Genomic DNA, 23168 nt, shown 5'->3' with positions numbered 1-23168 from the left:
ATTCCCTCATTGCAATGATTAGTGCCTAAATTATGTCTATCCATATTGCAGAAATTTTCTCTCTCCACTTCAGAAGTATGTTTGCTGCCTCTAGAACTTCATGTATTATGGATGATTATCGATGTACCTCTGAGTGGGGTCTTGATGGAAGGACACATTATAACTCCCTTAGTTGAACAAAGGAGATGGCCTGCACCGTTCAGTTGATGGAGCTGCATTAAAAATCTAAACATGTTCCCTCTCAGCATCAAAGCTCGAGGATGATGGAGCTTTCTCTGCCTGGTTATGAATATATAGATTTAATTAGGACAAGAATCATTCCTCTGGTGACTTGCTTCTGGAAAGAAATGATTGCAAGAACTGCAGAGCAGACTGTCACGAGTACAGAAACTTTGGCTCATGTTGCATAACCTAATGTTGAAATTGATCAGCTAGTATCAAGTTTGGCTTCAATATTCAAAGGCTATTGGAAGTGAACAATCTTTTCCTACAAACGTAATGTGATTTTTATCCCACACCTGAGCAGTACAAGAACCTGTGGTGCATCAGTTCAGAGTGTGACTTGTAGCTGAGGATTGAGAAAGAAGAAACTTGACATTCTTAAAAGAGCAGTAGGTTGAAATTGTTGAGAAACACATCATGAGGAAGGTTGTTCCAGATGACAGGTGTGTAGATGAAATAAATGAGGAAGAGAAGTAGGTTTGATGAATTTGGAGTTGTACTGTAAAGGGATGTTGGACAGCAGCTGATCTTGTTTTAACAGGCCTGCAAGTGGTGAATGATGTTTGCCAATTTACTGAAGTAATGACTATGGAAGTAGCTGTAGAAGAAACATTGCGCCCATGAGATGGATGTTGAAATGAGCCTATGAGGGAAGGGTCATCTATGAGCTGAATTGCTCTCCTCTGCACAGCATCAAGAATTTTTAAGCAGGTTTTAGGTGTACCCTAAATGTGTGAACAGTATTCTAAGGGTGTGCAGATTTGGGATTTATATGGGATTAGCTGTGTGGGTGTAAAATAACTTCTTGAGTGGAAAAGAATGCCTAGTTTTTAGAAGCTGAGGAAGCCATTGATTTAAAGTGTTTGTACCAAGAGAGGTTGGAGGTAAATGCCAGTCTAAGGAGAGAGAATTCATCCTGTCTGATGAAGTGTGTATTACTAGAATGAGGGAAGGTGATCTAACATCTGTTTCACGAGAGCACAGGTGCAGTTGTGTTTTGGCAGCATTGACAATTATCAGGTTATCCTTTTCCCTATGAAGGATGGTATTGGAGATCTGTGTGTATGGCATTGGTTACAGATATTGATGGAAGGGGTGTCTGGAAACTGTGTGATTTGTTAAAGAAGTAGAATGAATGGAGAGTGCTGTTGTAGGCAAAGCTGGATGGGATTTGTAGTGATTGAGATTTAGGTTATTTGTGTATAAGAAAAACAGGGTAGATGAGAGAATGGAGCCCTGAAGTACTGCATTGGTGGCAAAGCTTGAAGAGAGGGTGCCATCCAGTATGATAATCAGCGAATGACCAGAGAATAAGCTGACTGGCTACCCACATACAGAAAACCAAAGGACGGCAGTTAGCAAAGCATGCCTTTATGCCAAACATGAACAAAAGAGAGCTACAGCACACGTTTCTCCAAACCTTTCCATGGCACATGTTCAGTGGTGAGCGATTTAGGCTAAGATATCAGCCAGGATCTGGAATGGCAGAATCCATGCTGGTGAGCTTCTAGGCAATGAAGAAGCTGACTATTGATAACTATCTCCATTATTTTGGAAAGGATTGAGGTGATGGTAGTTTGACAGTAGGCTTTTGCACCCGTATTTTGGAATGGGTAGGATATATGTTAGTTTCCATGCGATGGGATAGGTTCCAGCTGAATACAGAAGATTGAAGAGACAATACAGTATAGGTGTTAGCTCTGGAGCACAATATGTGAGATGCTATTGGATCCAGACAACTTTGTAGTGTTCAGATTGTTTAATATTTTTATGTCTTTCTGTGAAAAGGCTACAGGAGACATGGCTCCTGTCATATCTCAATTGCTGGTATTGAAGGAGATGATTTGTTATGCAGGAGTTAAAGAAAAAGAGTGATGCTAGAAGGTCAGGTTTGTGTTTGGGTGCTGTAACATTGGTACTGTATGGATGGGAGAGAGGTGAGAGCACACGTGAGCAGCAGTTGCATCTGATGTCATTTGCAAGGGGCCAAAAGGCACAACCACCATTTGGACAAGCGACAGGTGTTTCTGCTTGTGGCTTTTATGATTTTGGATTTGCTGATAGTTGATATACATTTATTGTCTAATCTTTAAAGGTGTCTGTGGCATAATTATAAATAATAAATTACACAATAACCATAGTAATTTATTATATGCTTCCATATAGGCTGAGTATGAAGCTTGGGTTCTTGATACAAGCCACCTGCTCTGGAGGTCATCCCACATGCACTGTTGTAGTGCCAGAGGCCACAACTCTAGGTGTGCTCATGTAGGGGCATTCTGTGAAACTGGAAACTTGCACTAGTTTGTGGTCTGAGTTGCTGAGAGAAGAGGTGACTTCTATAGCATGTGTGGAAGAAGTACCAGTTTTAAAAAAATATCAAGGCTATATGGGGAGGGATGGGGGGTATCTGGAATTTGGTTAGGTAGCTGCACGATTTGCATTAGCTGTTTGCTTATAGCAAACACTTCATCACCTCCAGCTTGATCTGTAGTGTTGGAGAAGGGATGCCAGTCGGAGTTATGGGCATTCATTTTTGAATAGCTGGCTTGTAGATGGTCATGTTTCATGGAGAGAAGTGAAGAGGTCCTTGTGGTTTCCAGAGTTTGGAGTCTGGTAAATTCAACAGATGAATGTTACTAAGTGGGTCAAGGAAACCTTCGACCAGAAAAGGTCAAAAGTAGGGGGTTTTAAATTTGCTGTTCTCTGGCAGGCAGTGTTAGAATGTACAAATCCACTGGTGCCGCCTTTGTGGCAAAATGAATCATAAAAAATATAATTTGGGCATTGAAGATGAACTGAGGTTGTTGTAGCTGTTTCTGGGTTTGGGTTTCTGTTAAAAGAAGGGGTCTGGTTTAGATATCTGTAAGTGGTGATGAATGTTGTTTATGTTGGAATTTATGTCATGGATGTGGAAATGAGTTTTTATCCTGATGTGTTTGGATTATTATGTTTGCTTTGAATTGTTTGGATGAACTGATTGAGGGGGATTTATTGTTTGCAGTGTTGCCATTGTTTAATTTTTTTCGTTTTGTTATTAGATGAAAGAGTGGAGGGATAGAGCATGAACATGTCACCCATGCAGGTTATGACCAGTTGCCTTGCCATTCCGTGGCCTCAACAGTGGCCACCAGCACAATCTGACAGAGCATGCGGCAGGGGGATATGCACCAGGTAACCAGGAAGCCTCCTGACTCATATTGACCTGTTCAGGCACTATATACTATCTGGTGACTGGCCTGCATTGCCACATTGTAAATGCTGTATCGTCAAAATGAAGAAGGATCTGGGTTTCTAAGTATGTTAGTCATGTGTCCTTACTCACATTGCAACGAGAAGGGGGAAGGGATGATAGAAGCCAAACATAGCATTTGCCACGTCTTGTCCCCAGTAAGCATGGTGTTTCACCACGCAGTGAAGTTCATCTACCACCTAGTGGTCTAGTTGGAGTTTGCATTTCCTTCAACTAGAAAGATACTGTTTTGCAGAGATATGCTCTGGCATTTGCTCACTACAAATGCCAGAGCCCCCATTTTGTGGAAACAGGCCACACACACATGGAAGGCAGAGTTGACTTGACAGGGAAATGATATGTATTGGAAAAGCACCGTGCAGAATTTATTTTGTGTCAATATGTCTAAATCTCTGGGATTGTTAGAGTATACTTTTTTGTTCTCAGTGCTCTCACAGGAAATAGTGACATCAGGAGACATTGCTAGCTAATGTTTCCATTTCAGAATGTGAAGTTATTCCTAATTGATATTTTGATACTCTTTAGCATCTGTAGTTTTTGCAACTGGAGACACATTCGAAAGACGTAATCATTGGTCTTTGCCATTTTTCATCCTGAAAAATGTTTTCAAAGGCTTTCTCGGTCATGCCTGAAATCAACATGAATAGATTTTTTTTTAAATGAAGTGTGGGCATAGAAAAGTCTCCTGCAACATTGTGTAAAGATTGGTGAACTTATCATTGCACCTAAACCTGCTTTTGTTATCACTGTTAGACATCACAAAACCACTAGACTGACACTAACATTGTGCTTTTGTTTTGGGTATGGCCACCATAAAAATTTTAGGTTTGAATAACTAACCATTATTTAAACAATGAAAACACTGCTGAACTATGTTATTAATGTGCATATCAACTGAATTTAGCTTAAGTTGCCTGCTTTAGGTACAGTTATAAACTACTGCAAAATTCCTTTAATTAAATTTTTTATATGTAATTTTTAGAAAATTTGTTTCTCTTAATGTGGCTGCTTTAACTATGGTGCAAAGTAATTTATCCTGTATAGACTTTGGCATGCCCAACTGTGTATTATTTGGGTGTTTAAATGTATGCAGGAAAATCAGTGGAGGGCCTCGTGCTGTTCTGTGTGATATAGTTTCAGCTCCGTTACCCTCGGACATCAACTGATTGGTCAGATGTATGAATAGCAAATTATATACAGAAACATTCATATTGCAAAAACTCATGGCGTTCTGTTAGATAAAGTTGAATCAGGTTGCTCCATGTTCCAAATGGTAAATATCAGATGATTCATGACCCTCATCTTCAAAAAGAAGTTTACCTAGGTATTGCCAAAACTGTTTCCTTGGTCTTCCATTAGTTGGTCTGTAGAAAGCATGAACACTGAATGAAGGTGGTTTCTCAGTTGATTTTTTTTGAATTGTTTCTGTTAGCAGTCTTTGCTGGCTTTCTTCATTAATGACAATATTGGGAATGTGAACTTGCCATGTATATCGTAGTATTGTTCAAAGGCATATTGTCCCACTGCTTATTGATTAGTGGTGTTCCATGTCTGGGCACCATGTACAGGAGGTACAATCACAAATTCTTTTTTTTTTTACCAGAGAAAGCAGTTTCGTATAATTTACTTAGAGGAATGCATCAGGAAGGTCTGTTTATTTATGCCACTTTATGGGTTTCTGAGAAAATCATTTATATTACTGTTATCCTTGAAACGGGGAGAAAAACAAAAATTCCCGTTTTATCTTCTTTTTGAAATTGTTATACAATATCTCTTGGGTAGTGTTGTTCAAAGGCATATTATCCCACTGCTTATTGATTAGTGGTGTTCCATGTCTGGGCACCATCTACAGTAGGGATGCACAGACCACGGGCCGCATGCAGCCCTCCGTTGATTTGCTGGCGGCCCGCCTCACTGCGTATTATTTTAACTTTAACAAGTTACACGATAGGTAATTTTTAAAAATGGTACATGTGCAAAGCAAGGTAGCTTGTGATGTCACGATTGCCTGTCTACTTACAATAATCGGTTAGTAATAATGTTAACAAATTTTATAATTTGTCATATGAGTATTTTGTTTTCGTAGGTGCGGTTGCTACAATTAATTATCACTCCTAGGAAATGGTAAAAAATAAATTCTACGATGGATAAAGCAGGGCCAAGTAGGAAACGCAAACTACAGGATGAAAAACGGCAGTTTCAGGATAGCTGGACTGAAAAATATGGTTTTGTGCAGTCGTTTAATAATATCGTGTGCATGATTTTTGCAAAGTGCTGTAGCCATACCAAAAAAATACAATATAAGGAGACACTATGAAAGTCTGCATTCTACATTTTCAAATCTACCCGAAGAACTACGTAAACAAAAAATTTCATTTTTGAAACTAGAATTGACAGGTCAGCAAATGATGTTTACAAAACCTATTCAAGATTCGGAAATCACAACAGAAATGAGTTTTGAAATATCTTGCCTTATAGCAAAAAGGTGCCGACCATTTACAGACGGAGATTTCGTTAAAGATTGCCTTGAGATAGCTGCTAAAAAAATTGTCCCGAATCAGCCAAAAATGTTAAGAAAATTCAGTTAAACAGGATGACTGTGCAAAGAAGAATTACTGCAATGTCGGAAAATGTAAAGGACCAATTAACATCTTATTCAAAGAAATTTGCCATTGATTAGCTATTGATGAATCAACTGACATTACTTCCACAGCCCAGTTGTTAATATTTGCACTTGGAATAACGCAAGAGTTTGAGGTAAGTGAGGAGCTGATTGGAATGAGTTCATTGTCAGATCAAATGAAAGGTAATGACATGTTCGCTGGGCTTTTGGAACAGTGTTCCAAAATTGATTTAGATCTGACAAAAGTATCAGGTATCATGACTGATGGAGCTAATTCTGGATTGGTAACATTATTGAAACAGCATTTGGGATGGCACGACGATGAGTTGATACAATTTCACCAGGAGAGCTTGTGCCCTAAGAAACTTGGATTTGAACATGTCATGAATGAAAGTTGTGGTTTCAACGATTAATTTTATAAGATCCCGTGGCCTTAATCACCAACAATTTAAAAAATTTCTTGAAGACATTGAAAGTGAATATGGTGACTTAATTTTTTACACAGAAGTGAGGTGGCTAAGTTATAGACAAACATTGGAGTGGTTCCTAAATTTAATTGATGAAATTGAAATCTTCGTGACTGAAAAAACAAAAACATCCCTGACATAAAATATCCAGATTGGTTAGGTGACTTAGCCTTTCTGGTTGACATTATTAATAATTTAAATACGTTAAATACGCGACTTCAGGGAAAAGCTCAATTGGTTACTCAACTTTACGGCCACATTTTGTCTTTTCAATACAAGTTAAATCTATTTCAAATCCAGCTGAAGTCAAGGAATTACATCCATTTTCCTAATTATAAGAAAACTTCTGAAAAGTTCAATGTCAACTTCAAAACTGTGTATGTTGAAAAGATTGATAACTTGATATCAGCCTTCAAGGATCGGTTTTCTGATTTTAAAAAAGTGAAACCGTTGCTAGATTTATTTAGCAATCCTTTTGCCATTTTGCCCCAATCAGCACAGCTTGAACTCATCGACGTTCAAAATAATGAGAGCCTGTGAAAATTTAACAAAGGCAATTTATTAAACTTCTCTCGTTGTGTCGATAAAAACAATTATAAATGGTTGCTTGATAATGCATTAAAATGTGCAAGCCTCTTTGGCTCAACATATATTTGTGAACAAACTTTTTCAATCATGAATATTAACAAATCAAAAAATAGGAACTGCTTGACTGATGAAAATTTAGAATCAATTTTGCGGTTGGCTACTACAAAACTCGAATCAAATATCAAAACAGTTGTCAAATCAATGCAATGCCACGCATCAAATTAAATTCACTTACTTTTTATTACCTTTTTTGTAACAATTATGATAGGTATAAATAATATATGGCAGATGATAACTTTCAAGTTTTTTTTTTTTTTTTGGCGGCCCTCCCATAAGTAACAGTGGAACTGTGCAGTCCTCGGCCTTAACAAGTTTGTGCATCCCTGATCTACAGGAAGTACAATCACAAATTCTTTTTTTAACAGAGAAAACAGTTTCCTTTAATTTGCATAGAGGAATGCATCAGGAAGGTCTGTTTATTTATGCCACTTTATGGTTTCATGTTTTCACTAGTTTCTGAAAATATCATTTATATTACTTTTATCAAAAATTCCCATTTTATCTTCTTTTTGAAATTGTTATAGAATATCTCTTGGGTATGTCTCGTTACTGTCCATCAAAGTACAGTATCATTTTCATCAAAAATGGCAACAGTTTATATGAATATATAAAACTGTGAACTAACTAAAAATAAGAGTTTAATTAACATTATTACACTTATAAATATAGATTTATTATCTGACTCCAGTTTATTACTATTACTTCACGGGTATCTCCATGGAGTTGGAAGACTAATTGAGGTTGACCAATAATTAACCTTTATACACATGATACCTCTAATAATCTACTCCACACACCCTTACTAACCACACTCTTACACAACTTCCAGTGATGACCCATTTCTGGCTATTCATCTCCTACAATCTAATACTATCAATGTGATCCTTATTATGAGGGATGTGATATGCTTAATATTTTTAGGTAGTTTGCATCATAAATTGGAATATAGTAATCCTGTGTAAACTTGGAATGACCAAGTTTTCAATGCTTGGGCATTCAGATGTTGCAGGAAAATCATTAGTGAGAGTCTCGTGCTAAATCTGTGTTATATAATTTTAGCTCCATTGCCCTCAGACAAGAAAATTAGATATTACTTACCTTAAATGATAACTAAATTTATTTTAAGTAAAATTCTGGAGTATTTGGCAAGATATTGAAGTATGCTTGTAGGTAGTTTGTATCATAAATAAAAATACATTTGGAATATAGTAGTCCTGTATCAACTTGGAGTGACCAAGCTTACAATGCTTGGGCATTCAGATGTCACAGGAAAATCATTAGTGAGAGTCTCGTGCTAAATCTGTGTAATATAGTTTTAGCTCCATTACCCTCAGATAAGAAAATTAGATATTACTTACCTTGAATGATAACTATAAATTTATTTTAAGTAAAATTCTAGAGTATTTTGGTAGGAATAGGTGTTGTTTCGAATTGTGAATATTTAAATTTATCCTCATTGCAAACCTTAAGTACACAAAAACAATATTGCAGATTTGGTATTTGCATGACATTATATTCATACTTATATATATGAACATGTCAAGGATCCTTGGTTTCTTCTATTAAATTCTTGGTTAAAATTAACCACCTTTTCTATTTAAGCAGTGTATGTAGGTATTTTTCATAGGTGTGAAATGTGGGAATTGATATCTTTAATCCAGTGTAGTCAATTGATGGTTAATGAAATTGAACTGAAAAATATCACACCTTTGTTGAGTTGGATCCATCACCTGAGGTCTGACCCAACTACCAGTTTATAATTTACATTCCAGTCATCATCTTTCATACTCTATAAAATCTTCTCCATATTTATCTGGTAAAATTGCCCTCACCAGTTGCTGTCATATCACCTCTTCCCCATGACCTTGATCAACTGACCAGTTTCTTTATCACGCAGAAAGTAGGTGAAGAGATAAGTGCAAAATAGCTCAGTTGTCTGAATAAGGTCTTGACTCTAATATAATCACTATCTCTGGTTGTCAGTGTTGTAAGCAGCAGTTTGTGTCTGTATAATGCTTGCAATTCAGTATCTAGGGCAGGATTACCTGATGGATGGTATGAATTCCACTGGGGGAAAAAAACTGGCATCCCCATAGTATTAAGTGCTTTATCTATAATTCAGAATAACCTAACTTATCGAAATAAATATTTAAATCATCCTAGAGGGGCTTTGCACTATTATTATTTAATAAGAGAGACCTTTAAGAAGTCAGACCTCATTGAGGGAGACCACATAATAGATTGTTATTCTTGAATTCATTCACACTACTTTCACACACATCCAATGGCAATCCATTCCAATCGCATACCACTCTATGAGAGAGAAAAAAATCTAGATCTTGCCCTTTTCTTGGTGGCATTCATTCTCAGCTTCTGAGAATGTCCTTTTCCTGTCCTCCAGAAAATGAAACATTCCATCAAGTGAAATCCTGTATGACCCTTTCTAATGACGGACTTAAGTAATTTCCCGTTTTTTTTTTATTCTGTTAGTTGGATTATAGTTTACAAGCTGATAGGTGCTGTTATCAGAGACTAGTTGATTCATCTGATGGATATAAGTTGATCTGTCAAGGACAACAGTGGCATTACCTTTGTCTGATTTTGCTATATCTTGATTAGCTTTTAATGACTGCTAGTTCTGTTTTTGTAAGATTGCTATATAAGGTTTTCTTTTTATTCAGAACTCTGCTGGTTTCTAGCCAAATTTTATCAGCTATATTAATAGGAAGAGACTTAATTTATGATTAAAAAATTTAAAAATATATATACTTACTGGATTTGGATAGTTGTGTTACTTTCAGAAATTTTATTGTGGTTTAAAATTATTAAGTGCTGTGATTTGTAAAGACATTCTCTTAATGCTAACATAGACAACACGTCAACCATTATACATAACTTCTTGCTTGCCACTTTCATGGAGTGCACATGCTCTCCAAGGAGTTTTGCATTCAGTATCAAGGTAACAGAAATATCAAGAGAGCGTTTGGTATTAAAGTAATGAAGGAATTTTGTTCTTACGAAGTTTATTTAGTTGTATGTGACAGTGGGAGGAATATTAATAGAAGATTCCAAAAAAGGAATTGTAGAACTGTGAGCATTTAAAGTGGAGGAGTTAATACTGTAAAAAAAAGGTTTTGATAAATAAAAGAAAATATTGTGATTTGCATTCTATAGGAATGTTTGAGGAAATGCTGATTGAAAATTTCATCTGTTTTAAGGAAAAACCAGATCTATCTGTTATTTCTACTGGAAAAGGAGACTGAATTTAGCAACTTAGATAAATCAGTAGAAGAAACTTTTTTTGCTGGTACAAAAATTAACAAAATTGAACTGCATGAGGTAAGAGTATTTATACCTCAGTGAATTCTGAATATCTTACTTCAGAGTCGGGAGGAATAATGTGTGCTACATAAAGGTGATGAGAAAGGATTCTGTGGAAAAAGAAGAAGAGAATCTTATATCTTCGGGAAAAGGCCTTAACAAAGAAACTGACTATGAACATTTTATTGTGTAAACAAGGTGTTTAGTCTAGTAGACGTGATTAAGTATATGATAAACAAACCAGTAATAGAATGAGTCAGAGAATGGATCTCTAAAGTGTAAGTTTATTTTAAAAGGCCTTGGATCCAGTTAATTTTGTAGTTGTGTAATTTTATTTGAAGTGTATATATTGTTTTTGTTTTATTAAATGTGTATATTTTGTATTTGGTCTTGAGTCAGTGATTTTTCAGATTCTGAAAGAAACAGTAAAAAGTCATTGCACCAATCGGAATTGAACCCTTCTTCGATTCCTTGTTGACACCAGAGCATATAAATAAAAACACTTGGATATAGAGAAAATCTCATAACAAATGAGGATTGATAAAAATTAAATAATAAATAATCCCTCTTTATAACAAATGGCTACAGAGATCTAATCTCTTTATAACACCACCTTCTCATAGCTACAGCATCCTGGAACAGTATAATGTAATTGCTGTCTCTTTAGAGTTAAAGTGAAACACCAATCATCTACATTTTCCAAAAAGTTTTTAAAAAGGCCTCACACCATCAGAAGCCAGATGGTTCCACCAAAAATAAAAACTCCTGCAATGGAATTGCTGTTGATTCTGACCAAACATTAATGACACCAAAGCTGTCTTAAGTACTAAAATGAAAACTTTACTCGATAATTTATGTGCTCTTCTGTTTCTAATAAGTTCATTAATTTACTTAGGCTTGAACACTACCAACAAAGAACATGCTTTTCTTATTTATGCATCTTGAAACCATACCATACTTTTATAAGTATGGTATCCCTTGCTTAACGCGCCGAAATTAATTGCGGCAATCCCTTGATTAACACGCCTTTATCCCTGCAGAACTCGCAGCTGATCTGACAGATACATGCAAAATGTTTAATATAAATATTCCTACACAATTCAGTGTATAGCATGGAGGTGATGAGTAGCTGTGCATTCATATGTTATGACTGATATTCTGCACTGTTTTTGCTGTCTGTTTGGTTTAACATGTTATGGAAAGGTTTGTGATATTTGACAGTAAATTGTATCTGAGAGATACCGCAACCTCCGATGACACTATAGTATGTTTTGTTTGTTTAACAATTTCTAGATTGTAACTGAAAATAAATAAACCATCATGTGTTACTGAAATAGAGAGCCAAAGGCTTATTTATCATGCATATGCTTTATATTATGGAAAATACTGAGGAAAGTGATCTGGGGCTCACTCCACCTTTACTAGGAGTTGCCCATAAAGTTGCTTATGCTTGCATCCTCCGAAACTCTTGTAGTTTCTATATTTGGCTATGAAATAATGTTGGATTCAATATCCACTTAATTTGTACCATCATGTATTATATTTGCAGTGTTTTTTCTTTGTTTCATTGCTGGTATGCTGAGGTCTGGAGAGTCATTTTGCTTGTTATCGTAGAATTTATGCGGATAAGAAAAAAACTAAAACTGTTCAAAGGACTCTTGATAACTTCTTTTGATAAAAAAAATTGCAGTAAATAATATAGGCAAGTATTTATTAAACATTTACTTTGCATTCAATTTTTATCTTTCCTAAAAGAGTACCATATAAAACGAATTATTAATACAGTGATCGATTATGGACGAATTATAATTTTTGCCATTGATTATTAGATTTGATTAACACGATTTTGATATACTCGGTAACATCGGGGGATTAATTAACCGCGTTAATCGAGGGATGTCTTTATTAAGTTATACTTTGTATCACAGTTTAATTTTCCAAGTCTCCTTTTTGCTGTAGCCCACAAATTTTCTATTAGGTTAATTTCAGGAGAGTTACCTGGCCACTGAAGCAAATGGATTTTGTGATTGGAACTCTTTTTTGGAATGTAGTGAGATCCTGTTGGAAGATGTGATCTTTGTCTTTTAGATTTATGGAATCACTCTTTACTCCAATATTTTTATGTATTGGTCACTTTTCATCATACTGTCAATAGACAGTCCTGGTCTGTCATTTGTGAAACAGTCCCAGAACATCTTTTTATTTGGATGTTTAGCTTGTTGAAGGAACAGTCTATTTCTTTATCCACTCTCCTTGGACAAAGAAATGGCTCTCATCTGAGAATATGACTTTCCACTTCTCAACAATCTCCAATCTTTACATGCTCTTTTAAGTCTACAGCAGACAATCTTGGGTTCATTTTGCTTTTCTTAACTAGTAAATGATCTTGAGTAAGTGTAGTTTAAAATTGGATTAACAGTGCCCAAATGAACATCACACTCATTGGGGATTTGTATTTGAGTCATGAATGTGTGCTGAGAAAGAGTACATATTTTTGAATATGTACGCTTTCTTGATAATGTATCCATTGTATAGCTACACAAAATGTATGAAGCACTATGAACGCCAACTTGTTTACGCAATTAAAATCTACAACACTATTAATAAACATTATACAGATAAAATATGCTGCATTAAACCAAAATGTGAACTAAACCGAAATAAATTATTGTGGTTTCCGTTTTTGTGAGCAAGACCAAACCAAAAACTTCACGAAAATATAGCTTGTTTGGATTAATTTGATCGCTTCTGTTTTATCTTGTATACTCTTAACTGTTTTTGTTGATTTCTCTTGGTTCCATATATTTTATTCATCTGACATATGACTTTGCAGACTTACTTATTCTGTTTTTGAATTCTGCGCTTAATTTGGAATTTTCACCAAATACCTGAATAGCTGAAGTAATTAACATGTTTTACAAAGAATGGTATTAGCTGTTATTCATCTATTGCTAATTTTCAAATGAACTTTGTCACAGCTTATTTAAATATGTACCTATGATTTCTCAACTTGTGGGGTGCTTAAGGGTCAAAGCTGTATAACTGAGAGGAGACTTCCACATAGCCTTTAAAGGAATGTGGAGAACCGACCAGGGCTTCTGACCTAATGTCCAATCCTCACCTTCTCGTGGTACACCCTGTTGGGTATCTACTTGGATACTGAACGAACGAGGATGGGCTGGCAATTTGGGATTTAGCCGACCAAATTGTATTCTTGTTGGTTAAACCAAAATAAAAAATGATGGTACAACATGACAAAATTTCATGCTGGCTGGGGCGTCGCCCAGTTAAACCACCCGTTGTTTTCACCAGGGAGAACAGCGAAAAGTGTCAGCTAAACTCAACATCACCAGAGTTAAAGATCGGTACTATCACGTAAGAAGCCTGAATAGCAAAGAAATGGAGCTAGCTGAGGAATTAGATAAGTACCAGATCGACATAATAGGGGTGACTGAAACAAAAAAGACCAAAACTGGTGAGATCTTTCTGAGCAATAAATACAAAATGTTATATTCAGGCAATGACAATCACGGAAAAGAAGGAGTAGCCATAGTATTCAACACAAAATATGAGGCTAATCTTCTTGAATGGCAGTCAGTCAGTCTCAAGTAGAGTAATGTGGGCAAATATGAGAATGGGAAACTGGACAATGAGACTTATTTGTGCCTAAGGTCTCACAGAAGGTTCTACTAAGGTAGAAGTGGAGGAATTTTTTGAGGCTTTAGAAAAAGCAACTGACACAATGAAAAAGGAATAGTTGGTCCTTGTTGGGGATCTAAATAGCAGAGTAGGAAATGATTGTAAGACATACCAAAATATTTTGGAAAAATTTGGAGAAAAGAGCAAAGCTAATAATAATGGCAAATATCTGTTGGATTTCTGCTCAGGACATGGACTGGTTATTACTAACACCATGTTCCAACATAAAAATGTGCACAAATTCACATGGAGAGAAGAGGCTAGGAATAAGAAAAGTCTCATTGACTATGTTATTGTTGATAGTGATGTTTTTCTCCCAGGTGCAGGACACCAGAGTGTACAGAGGATTGCTCCAAATTTGGGAGGCTTACATCAGCAGACCTTCAGCCCAACGGCCAAGAACACCTACTTAGCCTGCTAGAGGGCACCATCAGAACTTTTAGGAGAACAATAGCTTCATCACTTCATTCTCAGTTACTGTGTTGTAGTGCCTACGTGCAAGTGCCTTTTTTTGTAAGTTCCTTTTGAAATATCGGAAATATTTATTAAAGTGTAATTTAATTTATATTCGGAACTGACAGCCATTTTCACATGGCCACAATTAATCTTATTCAAATCATTCTACAAGTACTGCATATCATCTGCATTCCTGATTATCCTGTATCCTTGCTTTATCAGCTATAAGCCATATGCCAAATCCTTCCTAATGTCGTTAAAGTAGACTGAATAACAATGGGCCAAGGACTGAACCCTGTGACTTAGTGTTGAGCAAGATAAAATTGAATTTCGTATCGAAAAGAAAAACATGTAAGAAAGTTTTAAAGCGAATAAAAGTTGAGCAGCTCTCAGATGTGAACTGTAGACGAAAATACACAAAGATTATTGAAGAAAAAATGAAAGAGTTTGAGAACAGGAATCAAACCTTGGAGATTCAGTGGCAAACTCTGAAGAAAACATTCATTGATTCTGCCAGAGAGGCATGTGGTGAGGTTGTCTGTAAGGATAAAAAAATCAGAACTCCCTGGTGGACACAGGAAGTTTAAGAGGCAGTGAAGGAAAAGAAGAAAGCATATCAAAAGTTCCTGTCAAATAAGTCAGCTTGTGCTCTTAGAGAATATAGAGACAAATGCAAGAATGCTAAACACTGTGTAAAACTAGCTAAACAAAAGTCATGGGAGGACTTTGGCAAGAATATAGAAAATAAATATCAAGAAGGTGGCAAAATATTCTGGAGGTTGTTGAAGAAGTTTAGGAATAGAGGAAAGAGTGCTGTAAAAGGAGTTAGAGATGATAAAGGTGACATGAAAACAGGAGAAAAAGATATCCTTGAAGTATGGAGTAATTACTTTGAAAAACTGCTAAATGAAACAAGCAGTGATGACAGCACAGTGGTATAAAAACTGACCAGGCATGCATATCCGTACTTGAAGTAGAAAAAGCCATCAAAGGCAGCAGGAGTAGATGATATTCGACCAGAAATGCTGAAGTATGGTGGTATAAGAGTCTTACAGTGGCTGCACTGCGTAGTTCAGAAAGCCTGGACAGAGGGACGATTTCCCGATGATTGGAGTAGAGCTCTCATAGTACCCATATGTAATAAGGGAAATAAAACTGCATGTGAGAATTACAGAGGTATTTGTAATATACTCAAGTATACTTGCATAGATCTTGCCAGGAACACCCTACTGAGTGTTCCTGGCAAGATCTATGCAAGTATACTTGAGAAACAGTTGAGAAGAATTGTGGAAGAAAAGCTTGGTGAAGAACAAGCTGGATTCAGGCCAAATAGAGGCTGTCAGGATCATATCTTCACTTTGCGACAAATAGTCGAGAAAGCATGGGAATATAACAAAGATCTGTATTTAAGTTTTGTCGATTTGGAAAAGGCATATGACAAGGTGCCAAGAGAGAAGCTATTCAATATGCTGCAGTTATATGGTGTCAATGGGGCATTATATCAAGCAATACTTAGTCTTTATTTGAGTTGTAAGTCAGCAGTTAGAATTGAAGGGAGTACAGTAAGATGGTTTAATGTTAAATCTGGTGTGAGACAAGGATGTACATTATCCCCTCTGTTATTCATTATCTATATGGATCACATTATGAAGGAAAGTGGTATTAAACATATCAGAATTGGAGATGTTAATGTATGCTCTTTGCTTTATGCAGGCGATGTTATACTTCTAAATAAATCCGCTACAAGTCTGCAAGATTATCTGACTAAATTAAATAGCTGTTGTAATAGATATGGTATGAAGGTCAGCAATAAAAAGACAAAGACAATGAAAATAGGCAAAATCATTGAAATTGTCAACTGTGTTGTGAATGGAGAACCTGTGGAACAAGTAAAACATTTCAGCTATTTAGGCACGATTTTTAGTGAAGATGGTAAATTAAATATAGAAATAGACAACAGAATCAGCAAAACTGATATGGTGGGAAGTCAATTGAATAAATTCATATGGAATAAGAGAGAAATTAGTTGGAACACTAAATTAGCTGTATACAAGACAGTGTTCAAACCATTTTTAACTTATGGATCTGAGAGCTGGGTCAGAAGTAAAACACTTGACCAAAGACGAGACCACAGGTATGAGAGTCCTGAGAAAGATTATAGCCGTGAACAGGTGGCATCAATGGCAATATCATATTAAAAACAAGGATATTAGGAAAGAACTTGACATTGTTAGCATCCAGGAATGCATTAGCAGAGCTAATCTCAGGTGGTATGGTCACTTAAACAGAATGAGTGAGGAAAGATTAGCAAAACAAGTGTTCTCTGCCAAGTTGGCAGGAAAACAACCCAGAGGAAGACCAAGATATAGGTGGATTGATGCGGTACAAAGTGCCTTAGACGATAGAAATATAAGATATGATAATGTTGGAGTCTTGACAAGTAACAGACTGATTTGGAGGAAAATTGTAGATAGGAAATTAATAATGATGTAATTTTTTTCATGTAGTACTATCATATCCTATACACCCCTTGAGGATACATGGCAGGAATTTGATGATGATGGTGATTTCTCAACTACATAACACAAAAATCTGTCTTTGGCCATCCCTGTTTGGCCCAAAGCAGCTTGTTCTTTCATCTGTATTTCTTAGTCCTTTTTTCCAGTATGCTTGTAATCTTCAGTAACGAAACAGTCTGGTCTAAATAAAGATACAAATTAAAGATGGCAAGAAATGGGATTCTTGCCATCTTTAATTTATAATATAAGTAGGTGAAAAAAACTTTCAAAATCTTTATCTGATCCAGAGTAATTTAATAAGGTTATATACAATTTTCACCACTTGTATATGGCATCTGCATTACTTCGTCCTTGATATCCCTTCTGGGTCTGGGTAGTGGCCCTTCCATAATGCATAACATTATGCACACCCTAAAGGATGTGCTTTGCTTTATGGGATAAGAACCCAACTAATGTGAAGTCATTAGCCTCTATATACAGGGTGGTTCAAAATTCGACATACAAACTTTGAGGGGAGGTAGAGAACATCAAAATCGACCATATTCACATAGGAAAGCATAACCAGAAATGCCACCAGAAAGTACTAATGACCATTAACAGTGATGCATGGATTGCCGTACATTTTCGAAAATACCTGGAGTTTCCCGGATATTAGGAGTGGTGATTCTTGCCACAAGGTCCATGTCAGAGGCAACACCAACCGTTTTGTACACCGTGGCTTTAAGGGTTCCCCACAGAAAGTAATCAATGCTCAATAAATCAGGTGAGCTTAGGGGCCATTGAGTCTCAAAGGACCTGTCCAAATACTGACTCACAGAAGTGCCAAAATGGGCTGTAGCCCAGTCGTGTTGGAACCATATCTACCGACGCATAGTCATTGGAACATTGTTCAGTAGATTCGGCAGAACTTTTTTCAGAAAGGTCCAATACTTCTGGGAGTCCAGTCAGGGTGGTAACAGGTATGGGCCAACTGAACAGTCAGGGACGATACCTGCCCATACCTTAATGGTGAAGTGTTGTTGTGCAGCGTGTGGGATCTCATGGGCCCCACACATGAGCATTGTGGTGATTGAAGACTCCTTTGCTTGTAAATGAAGCTTCATCCATGAACGAAACATAAGTTGGAAAATTCCGGTCTATGGCACTTTTCTGCAGAAACCACTGCGCAAATTCCACGTCGAGGATAATCTTCGGCCATCACTAACTGGGCCTGTTGCAGATGAAACGGATGTAAGGACTCAGAGTGCAAAACATGCAATACACTGGATCGAGATACTTCTATGGCAGAGGCAATGGCATGTGTGCTTGTCTCTGAATTATTGTCCATCACATGCAACACCTCCTCTTCCATGGCGGGATTTCGCATCGATTGTGGCCTCCCTCCCACTGTCATGCCTGCGATCCCTGAATGATCCATAGTCACACAAATTCTGATGCAAATGCACAAACATTTGTTGATGCAGTACACATCTGTTTGGGTACCTTTCGCAATACATTCATACAGTGGCTCATCCATTACCGTCAGCTAACCCATAAATGAGGTGCATGTCTGCCATCTCATCGTTCGTAAAATGACTCATGTTCTTCGTACGACGTCGAAAGCTTGAATGAGGAAGCCCCAATTGATCACCTGGAGTGCCACTTATCACTTTCGGGTGGCGTTTCCAGTCATGCTTTCCTATGTGAATATGGTTGATTTTGATGTTCTCTACCTCCCCTCAAAGTTTGTACCTAGAATTTTGAACCACCTTGTATAAGTAGCCCTGTTATGAAGATACTTCACATGCAAAATTTGTTTGCTTACACTTGGATAAAGGATTAAACCAATAATATAATTTCTTGGCATCTTTATATTATAATAGTGAAAAACTTTCAACATGTAAATAAAGATCTTGTCTTGTCGGATGTCCACTTCCTCCAGTAGATCAACTACCATGTGTCTCCACCATGTCTTATGCTTCGCCTCTCTGTGCATTCTTTGTATGAGAGATAGGCCATTCTTTTATATTTTTCATCCACTCCAGTCTTTGTCTTCTTTCTCCTCTTTTTCTCAACAGTTCCTTCAAGAAGTGTTCTTTGTAGGCAATTGTGTCTACCAATATGTCTGAAATAGCCGACTCTTTAATTTCTTTTTTTTAGGCTTCTGTTTTCACCTCATTTTTAATACCTCTTCGTTAGTCATTATGTCTTTCCATGATATCCTCAGAATTCTTCGCAGCATCCACATTTTGAATACTTCCAGTTTTTTCACACTCAGATTAGAAAGTGTGCATGTGTCTACTCCATATAGAAGTAAGGTGGACCATATGTCACATTTGGAGATTAGTCTTATTTTCAAATTTAGCTCTCTAGATGTCAGTAGGCTTTTATATTAATGAAGATTGACCTTGTGATTTCAATCCAATATACACACACACACACACACACAGTCATCCCTCGGGTTCCGTTCTATCCAGCAGAATGTAAATCGATACATTAAATCAACAGTTATAGGGACATAGCCGTAAAAAGTATACTGTCGTTTTTAATTTTTAAACTTTATTGTAAAACTGTACTGTTTATTACTGCCACTATAAAATAGGAGAATAATCACCCAGATCTTCCTCCACAATCACATCTTCATTACCTTCCCTATGTGAACAATCAAGCTGTGAGTCTTCTGGTGTAACTTTTGTTTTTTGATGAAAATGTCCAATCTGCTTTGCTTATTCTTCTTCATATTTTCATCATACATTTGTTTATAGCAAGCAAATGTGTTTGCTTGCTATAAATGCTACTTTAGTTTCTACTAATAAGTAGCGTTCAACATTGGGTCCATGTTTTCAGCCATTTTGAGAACATTTCTGTAAGTCCCTTCACTGTGAATTGTTTAACTACCTCTTCTTTCTCTTTTCTCTCTTTTTTTTTCTCTTCTGTAACAGGTTGTTCCTCCAGTTTGACCAATTCGTTGGTCAACTCTTCAAGGGCAACTTCTGTGGGTTGAATTATGTTGTCATCACTTCATTCAGATTGTTTGCTGGGCCTACTATTACAAACTTCCAAAATTGTCCACGAACCATTTTCGTGTCTTTTTTTCATATGCCACTCATACACTGAGGTCACTTCGTCCCAAACCACAATAATATTTTTAATAGCATGATAAATATTGAATGTTTTCCAGAATTGCATGAAAGTGATCATTTCTTTCAGTAACAGAAATGGCTTGTGAAAAAGTTCTCCATAGATAATAAGCCTTAAACACTGCAACTCTAATTCATCGGTTGGATCAATAGTTTTTGGAGGGAGAAACATACCTTGAACCCGATGAAGATCACCGCTTATAAGACGGATGACCTGGAACATTATCTAGAATTAATAAAATTTTAAATTCTACATTTTCTTTCACACAATAGCTTTTCATTTCACTCGCATAACAGGTATCCGCAAGCAATTTTTGAGTCATTCACGACATATTGCTCCAATAACGAACTGGAAGAATATGCTTTCTAATGTTTGTGAAGGCTCGTGAATTCTCACTGTACTGTTTCACAAATGGTTTCAGTTTATATCCAGCCACATTACCCCTAACAGAATCATAATGCAGGCTTTAAGAGCTTTGAAACCTGGCAGATTTTAGCTTTTTGTGAATGCATATCTGCTTGGGCACTTTTTTCTGAAAAAAGCTAGGAGGTCTCATCCATATTAAATATTTGCTATGGCAAATAATGTTATCCAATTTCTTCATCTGCAAGCAATTTGGCAGTCTTGATCGGGTCCTGCTTTCTCCTTCAACATGTTGAAGAGACTTAGTGGTTATGGTCATAGTGCTAAGGGGTATGCACTTTTGGTTCAGGTCCCCTATCTGTGATGCAAGTAGTTTTTTCCATATTTTGCAACTTCGTTTTAAAATTAACTGTGTGCCTCTTTTTCTGTGATTCTTCACTAGATTTTTTGATGGACCATGTTTCACAAAACATCCCAAAATATTTAACGATAAATATACAAATAATCCATTTCTCAATCAGAAAATCAATAGAGGGACTGATGGCACATTCCAACTGCCGAGGGAGGTTGCTGCTGAAAATGCTGTAGCCAACACACATGCTTTACCTTACGCTCGCTTGCATCTTGTTCAGAAGTATAGCCGAAAATGTTATTTATTCATTCCCATATGGGATCACAGACATAACTCGAACGGACATAAATCAAGGGTGACTATATATATATATACACACACACGTTTGCACTTGTTCTAGTTTTTCTTTTATATTGATGTATATTTTTGGTTTTTCCTTTTTCTCTTTTTAAAGTTGAAATTAATGCCATACTGGTCGCTGTACTTGAAGTCATTTGTTTTTATCTAGAAGGACCATGTCATCTGTGTATCTTAGGTTATTAATATTTCTACCCCTTACATTGATTCCTTTGAGGTTACTAATTTTATTACCTATCCTGTGTATCGGTTAAGGAGAATCAGAGACAAGACACAGCTTGTCTCACACCTTTCTTAAAACTTCTTCTGAGGTCTCTCCATTTATTCTCAAAAACGTAGTCTATTCCTGGTTAAAATTAGTTATTAGTCTAATGTATTTTCTGTCCATGTCTATTTTTGAAAGAATTTCACATTTTGAGCATGGTTGAATGCCATTCAATCACATTCAATCCCACTAGCTCTATCATCTTCTGTCAGCCATGTTTCACTAATACCAACAACCTGAGGCCTGGAAGTGCCAACCAAGCCCAAAAACTCCTCCTCCTTGTTCCTAATACTCCTGGCATTAGTGTACATGAATTGCAGAAGCCCGTTAGTCTCATCCCTACTTTGATGCCTTATACTAACTATCCCATTCTGATTTGTTGTCCTTCGTACTCGCTAGGGCATATTATATATATACTCATTCATACACTCAACTGCCTCCCTAAAGTCTACATATCTACTCCCTCCCCCCCAAAAAAATCTAGTTTCCCTGTGTCTGTACATCCACTTCATTTATCGACACTTTTTCAAGCCTCCATACACCAAATCCATTCGAATGTAAACCATCCATCTTATATAAATCCTTTCACCCATCAAACTCATTCTACACCACTCTCCATGCATAACCCACATATAAAGTCATTGGCAATTATGGTCCTCCTTCTAAACACTTCACTATCAAACTATGGTAAAATACTCACCATCCTAACTCTCTCACTCTTCTTTTTTGCAACCTCTTGTAATTCCCTCACATCCTCTATCATTTCCATTTTGTCTTCTTTCAGAATCATTTGTTCCTGTCACGACTATCATTTCTTTCACCCTCTGTTTTTGCACTCTAATAGACTCGCTGACGTCCTTAATGTTCGCCCCCGTGCACAAAAGCGTTATTTTTGTGTTTTTGACACACGCTATCAGTTGAAGCTATTTGCGTGTATTTAAGTATATTTCGTTATATGGCACATAATTTAACGGAGAGATTGTTAAAGAACATGGCAATACATAGTATAGTGAATTATATATTATATGGTGTTTCGACATTATGTCGTTAGAGGGGATTTCTGAGACCCAGAAATCCCCTCTATCTACCACAAAAGACTACAACAAAACTATCACCATCCCATATATTAAAGGCACATCTGAAAGATATCTAGGGTGCTTAACAAACACCAACTATGCACAGTATTCAAACCTTATGTAAAATTAGCAACTCTCATCCGTTCAGCTAAGGACAAATGCACTCCTTTATAACATCCAGGAGTCTATGAAGTGCTCTGTTCTTGCCATCAAGCCTGCTATGGACAGACAGGAAGAACTGTGGACATCTGCCTCAGTGAACACAATAAATATATCTGACACTTTCACTATGGCAAGTCGGGTCTGGCAGACCATGCTTTGGATACCCCTGCACACAGGATCAATTGGAAAGAAACAAAAGTAATGCACAGAAGCTTCTACAAGTCAGAGAGGTTGTTCCCTGAATCAACAGAAGCCTTAAAACATA

The 23168-nt window shown here is 36.7% G+C and overlaps 1 protein-coding gene across 3 annotated transcripts in view; it reads left to right on the top strand.

Annotated features, from left to right (window-relative positions):
* LOC150095676 (GTP-binding nuclear protein Ran-like) overlaps positions 1-23168 on the top strand; it is a 66914-nt gene that overhangs the window by 22407 nt on the left and 21339 nt on the right. The window lies entirely within an intron of this gene.

This window comes from Typopeltis vanoorti, chromosome 20 (assembly GCF_054136105.1).
Source record: "Typopeltis vanoorti isolate ZY-2024b chromosome 20, IOZ_Tvanoo_1.0, whole genome shotgun sequence".
Lineage (NCBI taxonomy): Eukaryota > Metazoa > Arthropoda > Arachnida > Uropygi > Thelyphonidae > Typopeltis > Typopeltis vanoorti.
Note: the sequence above shows the minus strand (reverse complement) of the source record. Positions and strands in the feature narration are given on the sequence as shown.